This window comes from Elephas maximus, chromosome 3 (assembly GCF_024166365.1).
Source record: "Elephas maximus indicus isolate mEleMax1 chromosome 3, mEleMax1 primary haplotype, whole genome shotgun sequence".
In the NCBI taxonomy this organism is placed as follows: domain Eukaryota; kingdom Metazoa; phylum Chordata; class Mammalia; order Proboscidea; family Elephantidae; genus Elephas; species Elephas maximus.
Window position 1 is genome coordinate 124,570,157 of NC_064821.1, and position 14,215 is coordinate 124,584,371.

The 14,215-nt window shown below is 38.8% G+C and overlaps 1 pseudogene; it reads left to right on the forward strand.

Annotated features, from left to right (window-relative positions):
- Positions 1-13,344: 13,344 nt before the first annotated feature.
- On the forward strand, positions 13,345-13,738 carry LOC126071345 (60S ribosomal protein L29-like; annotated as a pseudogene).
- Positions 13,739-14,215: the final 477 nt, after the last annotated feature.

The following is a 14,215-nucleotide window of genomic DNA, read 5'->3' on the forward strand; positions in this document are numbered from 1 at the left end:
CAAGTAAAAGTCTGTCTGAATCCAAAGCCTAAATCCCTTCAACTTCACCATTCTGCCTTCCACTATTAAATGAGAAAGTGTATGTCAGAACACTTTGTAAAAAATGTTTTTCCGTGTTGGGTATGTTTATCATTATCATCTAAGCTGGGAGGACAAACAAAGGGCGCTCTTGCTGCCCACCATCAATACAAAACAGCAAACGATGAAGGGAAATATCCAGCACATCCCTGTCTGTGCAGCACTACACCGTCAGCATCTTTACATTTTGGTTTGGTTGGCAGTCTCAATAACTTAGTATTTCATTAGGAGTCTTGTGATAACAACCACTCAAAAAACAATCCATCTTGATTATTAATGTCTCTTGAATATTTTTATAATAAATATAGTGTTCTGATCCGAACCAGATAAAACTAAAGCTTTATTCACCTCACAAACACATAAGTCATCAAAGATATACTGTTAGAAACGAACAAAGGGGTAGGAAGATGAGTACAGATGGAACCAACTCATCATTTTCTTATCTCCAAGAAATGTGCCCTCCCAGTGTTTCTGACCAACTCCAGCCAATTACTTTGATTTGTAGCTGGGAGCTGGTTTGCCTGTAGGTAAACATGTGGTCTAGTCCTTCTACTTAGCAGAGTTAAGAGGAGGAATGGTGCATAGTTCCTTAGAGTCCCAGGAGGGACCCTGGTCTTGAAGGCAATAACAAAAGCAGATTGGAATCTGGGGAACATTGCAAGGGCAGGAGGAATAGGGTCCCTGGAGGCAATAAATACCATGGCTTACTAATGACCAGCTCCTTCCATCCTTCATCTCAAAAGAAGATAAAAAGGAAAAATACCAGGACAGTTTTTCCAAGATACTCAACATGATCAAAATGACTTGTAAGTGGTGACAAAAAATGAGAAGAATATTATGACAAATTTCTTTTTAAAAAGATAATTTGTATTATTTTGCCATTGAGGTTTTGGAAGAAAGAAATGTAACAAGTGGAAAGAAACATCAATTAAAAAGCCAATAATGGTGCCACTCAGAAATAATCTCTGTTAATTTTTTATCTGACATACTTCCAGAATGAATGTTTTCACACATCTGACAAGTCTAAATATACAGTTTTGTATCCCGTTGTTTTATAAGCCATTATAGTATTATCATTTTATCACGTCATTAAAAAATTCTTAATAAACATAATTTTAATGGTCAGCATATTTCATTATAATGATGTATATATTTTACTTAGCCATAGTCCTATTTATAATTTGTTACTTTTATTTATTTATATATTAAATAATACTACAAAAAACTTTTGTCGCTAAATCTTTATTCTGTCATTAATTCTTTAGGCAAGATTCTGGAAAGGAGAAGGTTTTGAATCAAAGAGTATGAATAGTATTTAGATTTTCAATACATATATCCAAATTGCTTTCCACAGCCAACATATGGATCCATTTCACCATATATTCATTAGCTTTAGGTGTGTTATTTCTTTTAATTTTTAATATTCTCATATTCTTGTTTCTTAGTTTATAATTCTTTAATTACCAATGAGAAGCAAATAGAATATTTTATTTGTTGCTTATGTTTTCTTTCTTGTAAAATATGCTTATATATTGGCCCATTTTATCTATTGGGTTGTGTTTATTTTCTCAGATATTTATGTGAGCCGTTTACATATTTAGGTTGCATATTGCTACATGAGGCTAAGGCCTGTGAATAGCTGTGTTTCCTGAAATAGAGTTTGGGAATTCTTTTGGTAATAATTTGTGTAAGTTACTACCAATATTTTAGACGATGGTCAAAGGGAGCTTGAAGATTAAGAAGTTTAACCAAGCAAGCTTAACATTTTTATCTATTATCAGTGATCTTTATAAAACTAGCACTCCAATCAAGTCCACCACTCTCTTGTCAGTTTCTCATGCTATGGTGGCTTGCTTGTTGCTGCAATGCTGGAAGCTATGTCACCATTATATCAAATTCTAGCAGGGTCACCCATGGTGGACAGGTTTCAGTGGAGCTTTTTTTTCCAGACTAACACAGCCTAGGGAGAAAGGCTACTTCCAAAAATTTGCAAATGAAAATTTTATAGATCACAACAGAATATTGTCCAATATAGTGCTGGAAGATGAGCACCCTAGATTGGAAGGCGCTTAAAATACACAGTGGCTGCAACAATGGACTCGAGCATACCAAATATTATGGAGATGGCACAGGACTGAAAATGTTTGGTTCTGTTGTACATGGAGTCGCCATAAATCAGAGCTGACTCCACGGCACCTAACAGCAGCAACCAATCTAGCAGATAATCTGTAGGGGGAGAGGGAGGTTCCAAAGACTCTAATGGCCTCAAGGTAATTATAGAGCTTGTCTTCAAGGTAAGAATTCTGGTTGACTCCTTAGCTAGGTGGTGACCAATTATATGTGTTAGAAATGCAAACTGATCATCAGCTAATCAAATTACGATAAAAAGAGTTGAGGAATGCCTTCTGTGTCGTTTTACAGCAGTAGGACAATGGGCTTCCAGACAAGATAAAAGAAATTATCCAGAAATTCAGAAAGAAATAAAAATCAAATATTAAGAATAACCTGGGAGGTGGGAACTGAGGAGTTATTTATTTCTATCCCTATGCTTTTCTGTTTGTTTGGAAACTATGCACCACTTATAGTCAGATTTAAAAAAATAAATAAAGCTATCAATAAAAATAACCTGGGCTATGGCAAGTTTAACAAATTGAACAAAATCAAACTAAGAGGAAAATAATACAACCAGAACTGTTAACAAATAGTGATGAAATAAATTCTCTGCAGTTACCAGAAGGAAGCTCTAAAGGTGAGGGCATAGGATTTGCAGGAAGATAGTTCTAGACCTAGACCATCACTTATTAACTGAGTGATCTTTAAAAAATCCTTAATCTCTGACCCTCAGCTTCCTCGTTTGTAAAACAGGGACTTAATGCCTACTTGCAGGATAACTGAAAATTAATGGTAAGACATGCAATGCATTTAGTATAAGTTGGCAGAAAATGAGTGCTCAGTAAATAGATAAATATCATTATCATCATTTTTGTTAGCATCTTTGTGACGTGCAAATGACATAATTTGTCCTGACATAGTGAATCAGCAGAATACTTCTTGACTTCCTGGAGGGAAATCCAATATATATACTTAGGAATTAGTGCACAGTCTAAAAAGCCTTTTGATAAATATTATTTTAAGCCACTATTTATTGAGTGCTCACTGTGTTCCAGTCATTGGCCTAAGTGCTTTACATGCATAAACTCAGTTCCTTCCTCAAATAATCATTTGAGGTACTTATCACCCCCACTTTACAGATAAATAAACTAAACCCCAGACCTTAAATAACTCTTTAAAGAGTTGATAATTGCTGAAATAGGACTTGACCACTCTAAGTCTGACTTCATAGCTGTGCTGAAAACCACTACATTGCTGAATGAATGGTATTTGAATGAATGAATAAATACTAAATATGATGAGAAGAAAGATTCCCAAAGCCAATGATGCAATCAAGCAAAACTTAGATTTTATCTTTGATGAGTTTGAAGTTCTAGTTAGAAAACAGGAGGTCTTGGGGCCTACATGCTGTTTTGTTTCTTCTTCTAATAGAAATTTCTGTCTCTGTTTTAAAAAAAAAAAAGGAACGCATTGAGTCAAACAACTTTATACTGCGTGTTAGGTGAACAGGATTTAGCTGTTCTTTGCAACTTATGGCAAATGATGAAATACATATCACAAAAGCTGGGAAGAATATGTTTGACAAGAGACTCAGGAACCTAATCAAAAGTTCTATAAACTGAGATGTGGGCAAGAGAAAAGTAAATAAATAAAGCCACCAAGCCACTTTCTATAAAGGACAGCTGGTGTGGTATAGAAAGGTGCCATCATACGGACATAGCTAATAAGTCTCAAAGGAAAACTGTGAGGAAGTGGATCAGTCACACCCTTGTAGCATCAGGTCTATTGATATTCTCCAAGGGAGGTGTTCCCAGGAAAAATAAACAGCACGTGCAACTATACGTGTAAGGGAGGGAAGTGAGAGCATGGTGCCATAAGGGAACCTCAAGCAATTCAGTATGACGCTAAGGTAAATGTGCACAGCAGAATTCTGGGAGAAAGTCTGGGCCCTTGTGCTTGGCCTCCAGAGGACAGGCTTCTCTCCACCCCCTGAAGCCAGGTTCCTCTTCAGCCTCTTCAGACAGGCTTCTTTCAGTTCCCTTAGGACAGACTCTTCTCGGCCCCCTTAGGGCAGGCTCCTCTCGACCTCGGCCCTGAGCCCTCAGTCCTTAGCCTGGCCTCTGCCCTGCTTAGGCAAGTGTTACAAAGCTCTTTTAGCTCTGCCAGTAAGTGTCCAAAGGCACCCCATTCCACCAGCAAGCCCTCTGTCTGAAGGTGCTCAGCCTCTCTCACTCAGTGGGTCGGTGAGCCTAGCTCTGCCAACAAGTGCCTGGAGGCACCCCACTCTGCCAGCAAGCCTCATCTCTCACTTTGTGGGTTGTCACCAGCGCCCACTGTAGCCTCCTCGCTTGGTGGGCTGGAAAGCCCACTGCAGCCATCTCACATCGGTCTCCTAGTTCTGTTGCCACCATTTCTGTCCACATTTGCCCCCACTTCTTGCTGTCTCACACCTTCTCTGGTGTTACAAGTCTCTCTGTCTCCTGGGTCTAAGAGGTTCTCAGTGCAGTGGCCCTGGGTCCAAAAGACACACTTTGTTCCTGGCTCTTGTTCTTGGTGGTATTGTCATCCCCTCTCCGCTCTGGGATTGGCTCTCTTGTTAAGCCTAGTGGATGGCAAAACTGACCAATCCCCTACAAGGGTTCCATACACTTTAGTTCATGGTCCCACCCTCACAGCGGTCCCATGCACCTTGTTTACATTAGCAGCAAGCTGTCCAATCCCCTATCATTGTGTGGGAGTGACAAAAACTATAGTTAGAAGGGCCATATTAAGTTATTCACTGCACTCCAATCAAAAACAAGGAGTTCTATGAAAAAGCACATGGATAGTAAGCAAAAAGTTTGAGACTATTTGTATCACACATTAAGGCTACAAGAGAGTACCCATCATACAAGAAGCACTAAATAACAAAGTAGACAAAATGACTTAACAGTTGACATCAGCCAGTCTCTGTCATCACTCACCCTAGTTTGGACCAATGACACATGAATAAAGTCTCAAGAATGGAGATTATGCAGGGACCCAAAAGCACAGACACAATTCACCAAGACTGATCTAGCTACTGCTGCTGTTGATTGTCTAACCTGCCAGCAGTAGAGACCAACACTGAATATTTGATATGCCACCATCCTTTGAGGAAACCAATTAGCTACTTGGTAGCAAATAGACTACAATGGAAACCTTCCACCCTTGAAGGAGCAGCAATTCATGTAGACAAGAATAAATACATATTCTGTGTGTGAGATTGCACATCTTGCCCACTGGGCCTCAGCCAGCAGCACTATCCAAGGTTTGATTCACTGGCACTGGATCCTACACATTACAGCTAAGAAGGAGTGGCAATAGGCACATGACAATGTGATCCAGCAGTCTATCACAAACCACATCCGTCAGAAGCTCTGCCCTGATTGAGGAATGACAGAGCATATTGAAAATGACAGCTCAGAAGTGTTAACTTGCAAAAATGAGGTACCATCCTCCAGAGCAAAGTATGCTTTAAATCAGTGATCTTGGAAACTTCTTTTATTGGTCATGATGTAGTGAAAACATTGGACTGAACCTTGCACTACAGACAATTAGTTAAGTGTACAAAATATATGAAACAGTAGTTTTCAGACTGTGGGGAACAATCAGCATAAGACTGTGATCCCTGAGAAAAAGGAAATGAATGAGGTGATTCCCCTGCCATTCTTCATGGAGTCAGCTTTCAGAACCTAAACAAATTGTAGCAGCCTTGATGAGTTAAGAATATAGGGATTAGAGTCTGGGGAGGCTGAAGTATCTGAAAGTTTCAGCACAGAGTTTCAGAAAGGAGGGAGATAAGAAGAAAAAAGATTCAGAAATCTGCACAGGTGTCACTTTGAGTCTTTGCAAAGTATTAAGCCATGCATGTATAGAGTGAAGCTCCATAAGTCTGCAAAAAGAATGGAGAGTTTGAAGCTGAACCATTCCCAGAGCTCACATGAGAGTAAGAAGTCTGAGCTTCAATCAGTCAGATCTAAGAGTCTTTAGTGATCACCCCAGGCATTCAGTAGAAACCCCAGAGAAATCATGCCTTAGTAGTAGGACTGAACAGGAGTAAAGATTACTGTAGACAAATCCTAGCAAAGATTTAAAAACAAACAAATGAACAAAAAGAAAAACAGATCTTGAAGTGTTAAATTGATCTACAAACAACTTACTGCCTGCCAAAATACAGCCAAAAGCTCTTTAAAGGAAGACAATGAAATCCAAATACTCAGCAATCCAATTAAAAATACTAGACATATTAAGAATGAAACAAAAAATATATGGTCTATACTCAAGCAAGAAATTAATCAATAGAAACAGATCCAGAAATGGCAGAGATGACGGAACTAGCAAACAAGTGCATTAAAACATCCATAGGTTCACATGTTCAACTATTTAAAGGAAAACATGAATATAATGAAGAAGAAGAAAATGTAAAAAGAAGCAAATGGAATTTCTAGGGATGAAAAATACATTTCTAGGAAATGTATAAAATATGTGAAATACAGATAGAATATTTATGTAGAAAATATGTGAAATGTAAATTTCACTGGATGGAAATAACAGAAAATTAAACCCTGCAGAAGAAAAGATCAATGAACTTGAAAACTAGCTATTTTGGGTTGCTGTTATTTTTGTTGTTAGGTGCTGTTGAGTCCATCTCAACTCATAGTGACCCCATGTGACAGAGTAAAACTGTCCCATAGAGTCTTCTAGGCTGTAATCTTTACAGAAACGTATTACAAGTTCTTTCTCCCGTCTGAACCACCAACCTTTCAGTTAGCAGCCAAGTACTTAACTGTTGTATCACCAGGGCTCTTTAGATTAGCCATAAAATTTGTCAAAAGTAAACATAGAGAGAAAGAAGACTGAAATAAAAATAAACAGTCTCAGCAGTGGCATGTGGTGTAATATCAAGTAATCTAACATCCATATAATTGGAGTTCCAGAAAGGAACAAAATCAATGACATACCTTTGAAAAAATAATGGCCAAAATTGTTTCAAATCTGATAATACCTATAGACCCAGAGATTCATGAAGCTCAGTGAACTTCAAGCAGAATGATGATAGACAAATGGTAGATAGATAGACAGACAGACAGATAGATGGTACTATATCCCAACCATGTTGAATACATGACTGTGAGAAACAGGGGATGAAAGCAGTAGTGCCCTCCTTACCATCACTCTCACTGACCCACTTGAAGTTTTTGTACTTCGCATGTCCACAACTCTTTGCTCTCCAAGTTTAGGGGTCCTGATTCCAAAAGGGATAACCTTTCCACCAGGACAGAGCAAGAATCCCATTGAACAATAAGTCATTTCTGCCACCTAGAATTTAAGACTCCTCTTGAAAAAAAAGAAACAAGCAAGAAGAGGAATCACCATCTTGGGAGGGGTAATTGATCCTCATGTCAGAAAGAAGTAGGGTCATTATTACACAGTGGGGAGAAGAAGGAATATGTTTGGCATCCAAGTGATTTACTTAAACCAAAAAAACCAAATCCACTCCCATCGAGTCAATTCCAACTCATAAGGATATCCTGGTCTTATTTTAATGGTAAATGGATAAGTGCAGCCATCACAATCTGAAAATGACATAGTGACCTTAACTGTCAGCCCCCTATAAGGATTGCCTTGACTGAAGGGAACTACCTCATCCAAGGCCATGTCTCCTTCCAGGGAGGTCTGTGTCCATGACTGATAGATATGAGGGTATTAAATCCTGGCTTTTCCCCAGCCCAGGACAACTCTGAGGTCATCCCACCAATACACAACACCAATACAAACAAACATATAAAAACACATTTTTGTGTGCATTTTGGACATTCAGGTTGCATATTAATAATTTGTAAAATCATCAATAGCATGACAATATCATTGTCAAAGATTAGTCATTCAACTTCTATTTTTAGTAAATTATCATAGAGAAAAATAGCATTTCTTAGAGAATCAAATTTTTTAACAAGAAAAAATGTTGCTTGTCACTTATCAATATCCCTGACTTAAACTTTTTACAAAATCTTAAATGCAACCTATCAATGAAGTTAAAAATGTGTTTTATATTGTGAGAACACTTTTTTCAAATATTCAAGACAACAGAAATACAAAGTTTGTTAAAAAATATAGAGAGTTGGCAGGGCCAAGATGGCTGAGTAGCCAGATGCTTCCGGTGAACCCTCTTACAACAAAGGCCCGGAAAAAAACAAGTGAAATGATTACATTTATGACAAGCTAGAAGCCCTGAACATCCAAGGCAAAGACAGAAAATGGACTGAGCGGCAAGGGGTGGGAGAGACTGTTCAGAAGCAGAGAGAAGTTACTGGACCTGAATCACCATGATCCCTCAGGCTCCATTACTAGGAGCGGAGGCAATGGTGGCTGGTAGTAGTGTTCAGTTGCAGTTTCCTCAGGGAGAAACAGCCAGCTGTACAGCCTACTAGCACCTCCAGAATCAGAGAAGAACAGCGCTCTCAGCAAAAGCTAAGTACTCACGTATATTTTACCATACCTCTAGCCCAGAAGCCAGTTTCAGTGGCTGTTGATTTCCATGGGCCTGAGATAGGTCTGGTTGGGTGCCCTGAGCCACTGTCCTGGCTGTGAAAAAGGAATAAACTCACAATTAGGGAAAAGGTAATCTGCCAGCTCCACTAACCTGGGGGAGCTCAGGACAGAAGCGGCTCCTGTCTAGGCATAAACCGTCCATGGACTTTGAATACCTTTCCCCTCTGCATGGACCTGTGTGGGCCTATTTCAGGAGAATAAGCCCTTGTTGGCAGACTGTAACTGTTTCAGCTATGCAGTGGAGAGATGGGTGTTTGATGTTTGACACCACTTTGCCTATTAATCAACCTCATTCTATGAAGCCAGCATATCCTTGATACCAAAACCAGGTAAAGATACCATAAAAAAGAAAATTACAGACATATATCCCTCATGAACTTAGATGCAAAATTCTAGCCAATAGAATTCAAGAACATATCAAAAAAAAATTCACCATGACCAAGTGGGATTCATACCAGGTATGCAGGGATGGTTCAACATTAGAAAAACAATTAATGCAATCCATCATATAAATAAAATAAAAGACAAGAACAACATGATTTTCTCAATTGATGTAGAAAAGGCATTTGACAAAGTTCGACACCATCCATGATAAAAACTCTCAGCAAAATTGGAATAAAAGGAAAATTCCTCAACATAATAAAGGGCATTTATGCAAAGCCAACACTCAACATCATCCTAAATAGAGAGAGTCTGAAAGCGTTCCACTTGAGATTGGGAACCAGACAAGGATGCCCTTTATCACCACTCTTATTCAACATAGTGCTGGAGGTCCTAACCAGAGCAATTAGGCTAGATAAAGATAAAGGCATCCAGAATGGTACGGAAGAAATAAATGTATCCCTATTTGCAGATGACATGATCTTATACACAGAAAACCCTAAAGAATCCTCAAGAAAACTACTGAAACTAATAGAGGAGCTCAGCAGAGTATGGGGATACAAGATAAACATACAAAAATCAGTTGGAATCCTCCACACCAACAAAAAGAACATTGAAGAGGAAATCACCAAATCAATACCATTTACAATAGCCCCCAAGAAGATAAAATACTTAGGAATAAATCTTACCAGAGATGTAAAAGACCTATACAAAGAAAACTACAAGACACTACTGCAAGAAAACAAGAGACCTAAATAAGTGGAAAAACATGCCTTGCTCATGGATAGGAAGACTTAATATTGTAAAAATATCTATTCTATCAAAAGCAATCTACAGATACACTGCAATTCTGATCCAAATTCCAGCTACATTTTTTAATGAGATAGAGAAACAAATCACCAACTTCATATGGAAGGGAAAGAGGCCCCAGATAATAAGGCATTACTGAAAAAGAAGAACAAAGTGGGAGGCCTCACTCTACCTCATTTTAGAACCTATTATACAGCCACAGTAGTCAAAACAGCCTGGTACTGGTACAACAACAGACACATAGACCAATGGAACAGAATTGAGAATCCAGATATAAATCCATCCACATATGAGCAGCTGATATTTGACAAAGGCCCAAAGTCAGTTAATTGGGGAAAAGACAGCCTTTTTAACAAATGGTGCTGGCATAACTGGATATCCATCTGCAAAAAAAAAAAAAAAGAAACAAGACCCATACCTCACGCCATGCACAAAAATTAACTCAAAATAGATCAAAGACCTAAATATAAAATCTAAAACAATAAAGATCGTGGAAGAAAAAATAAGGACAACATTAAGAGCCCTAATACATGTCATAAACAGTATACAAAGCATTACTAACAATGCAGAAGAAAAAACTAGATAACTGGGAGCTCCTAAAAATCAAACACCTATGCTCATCCAAAGACTTCACCAAAAGAGTAAAAAGATTACCTACAGACTGGGAAAAAGTTTTTAGCTATGACATTTCCGGTCAGCGTCTGATCTCTAAAATCTACATGATACTGCAAAAACTCAACTACAAAAAGACAAATAACCCAATTTAAAAATGGACAACAGATATGAACAGGCACTTCACTAAAGAAGACATTCAGGTAGCTAACAGATACATAAGGAAATGCTTACAATCCTTAGCCATTAAAAAAAAAAATAGAGAAAGGCAAATTGAAACTACAACGAGACTCCATCTCACTCCAATAAGGCTGGCATTAATCTAAAAACCACAAAATAATAAATGTTGGAGAGGTTGTGGAGAGACTGGAACACTTATACACTGCTGGTGGGAATGTAAAATGGTACAACCACTCTGGAAATCAATTTGGCAGTTCCTTAAAAAACTAGAAATAGAACTACCCATACGATCCAGCAATCCCACTCCTTGGAATATATCCTGGAGAAAAAAGAGCCTTTACACAAACAGATATATGATACCCATGTTCATTGCAGCAGCACTGTTTACAATAGCAAAAAGACGGAAGCAACCAAGGTGCCCATCAACAGATGAATGGATAAATTATGGTATATTCACACAATGGAATACTATGCATTGATAAAGAACAATGATGAATCCATGAAACATTTCATAACATGGAGGAACCTGGAAGGCATTATGCTGAGTGAAATTAGTCAGTTGCAAAAGCACAAATATTGTATAAGACCACTATTGTAAGAACTCGAGAAATAGTTTAAACAGAGAAGGAAATATTCCTTGATGGTTATGAGGTGGGGAGAGAGGGAGGGAAGAAGAAGGGTTTTCACTAATTGGATAGTAGATAAGAACTATTTTAGGAGAAGGGGGAGACAACACACAATACAGGAGAGGTCAGCACAACTGGACTAAACCAAAAAGCAAAGAAGTTTCCTAAATAAACTGAACCCTTCGAAGGTTAGCGTAGCAGGGGAGGGGGTTTGGAGACCATGGTTTCAGGGGATATCTAAGTTAATTGGCATAGTAAAATCTATTGAGAAAACATTCTGCATCCCACTTTTGAGAGTGGCTTCTGGGGTCTTAAATGCTAGCAAGAGGCCATCTAAGAAGAATCAATGGAGGTTTCAACCCACCTGGAGCAAAGAAGAATGAAGAACACCAAAGACACAAGGTAATTATGAGCCCAAGAGACAGAAAGGACTGCATAAGCCAAAGACTACAACAGCCTGAGATCAGAAGAACTAGATGGTGCCTAGCTACAGTTGATGACTGGCCCAACAGGGAACACAACAGAGAACCCCTGAGGGAGCAGGAGAGCAGTGGGATGCAACCTCAAATTCTTGTAAAAAGACCAGACTTAATGGTCTGACTGAGACTAGAAGGACCCTGGAGGTCATGGTCCCCAGACCTTCTGTTTGCCCAAGACAGGAACCATTCCCAAAGCCAACTCTTTAGACAGAGATTGGACTGGACTATGGGATAGAAAATGATACTGGTAAAGAATGAGCTTCTTGGATCAAGTAGACGCATGAGACTATGTTGGCATCTCCAGTCTGGAAGGGAGATGAGAGGGCAGAGGGGGTCAGAAGCAGGCCGAATGGACAGGAAAATAGAGAGTGGAGGGAAGGAGTGTGCTGTCTCCATTAGGAGAAGAGCAATTAGGAGTATATAGAAAGGTGTATATAAATTTTTGTGTGAGAAACTGGTTTGATTCGTAAACTTTCATTTAAAGCACAATAAAAATTAAAAAAAAAAAAAAAATTGGAGAGAGAGAGTTGACAAGGTGAAATGCCAAAGAGAAAACTGGAAGGGAGCTTGAAAAATGTTCCTGGTGAGATTAGATATACAGTAGTAGCCTTCCTGAAATGTGAGGAATTAACTATCTGCTTTCTGTCAGGTTCTCTTCCTACTTGGCTGTTGTAGTCCATTTGCCTAAACAGAGAACGGACTGGAAGTCCTGCTTATATCGTATGTGGGATAATGAAAATTCTAATTTTATCAAAAGAGCTTCATATGTATATGGGTCAAAATAACTGGATTGAATACGAAATTTGGGTTCTCACACAATCTAATAGAACTGTATTGACCCTACCCGGGTTCAGGAAATTGGTAGTGATTTCCAAAGTGTCCAAGGCGGCTATGGTGTTAACAACAGTAGTAGCAGTCCGACTTGGTATTCTAATGTATAACATAGTTGTCTGGGGCATTAACGTGATAGCATTTTAATAATCAACTGCAGATAAAAACAAAAACCAAACCCAGTGCCATCGAGTCGATTCCGACTCATAGCGACCCCATAGGACAGAGTAGAACTGACCCATAGTTTCCAAGGAGCGGCTGGAGGATTCGAACTGCTGACCCTTTGGTTAGCAGCCATAGCACTTAACCACTACTCCACCAGTAGACAGTAGGTAGTAATTCATGTATCCCAGTATATTTTGAACTCAGTCATTATTAAAATTTTAAGTTCCTCTATTGCTGGTCTATCTTTCATTTATTTTTTTAATTTTAAAAGTGTTTGAATTTATTATATTGTAATAATATTTAATATACATATAATATAGTATAATAAATATTTTTAAAAGGCCAAATGTGAAAAAATTACAGTCCTCCTTCCTTTCCCTTTCCGATTTAAATCCATAAAAGTTATTATGAATGAATCGTGGGGAAGGGGGAGCAGTAAATAAATATTTTATATGCACTCTCTTCCGGTCCCCGACACTACAGGCAACCGGGCAGACATGGCCAAGTCCAAGAAACACACTACGCATAACTATTCCCAGAAATGGCAAAGAAGTGGCATCAAGAGACCTCATCGCGATAATATGAATCTCTTAAAGGGGTAGACCACAAGTTCCTGAGGAACATGCACTTCACAAAAGGCACAAGAAGAGCCTGAAGAAGATGCAGGCCAACAATGCCAAGGCCATGGCTGCAGATGCCAAGGCTACTAAGGCTCCCATAAAGCCCAAGGAGGTCAAGCCCAAGATCCCAAGGGTGTCAACTGACAGCTCAGTCAACATCAGTCACCCCAAACTTGGGAAGCCTGCTCAGGCCCACATCGCCAAGGATCTCAGGCTCTGCCAGGCAAAGTTCAAAGCCAAGGCCAAAGCTCTGGCCAAGCCTTCAACTTAGGTTCTGGCTCTGCATCAGGCTCCCGAAGGTGCCCAGGGCCCATAAAGTCTCCATAGTAGAGTTCTCCATCTGAGGACAGAAGGACTCATATGACCCCCTGGGCTGCCATCTGTATGGAGCTGGTGTCCTTCTTGATATTTGTACAAATAAACCTGAGGCAGGAAAAAACAATTATAGACGCATTAGTTTTATACAAATGAAATCATAGAAATCTTCCAATTTTAATGCCATTTTGATTGTTTGCTAGATAGCCTGTATTTTTGTTTTATTTCATTATATAATTTTTCATTTCTGATCTGCTTATAGTTCTAGTGTTACTCTTGTAAATATATAAAATACATTATGTTCTTGTTTCTTGGTTCAGCAGTGTTGTATTAAATCTGTGAAATGTGAAAGTCAAGGATGTTTGCACATGTCACCTCTCCTCATTCATCTCCAAATCCCACCATATCCCATCTTAAGTTTCACTAATTGTGT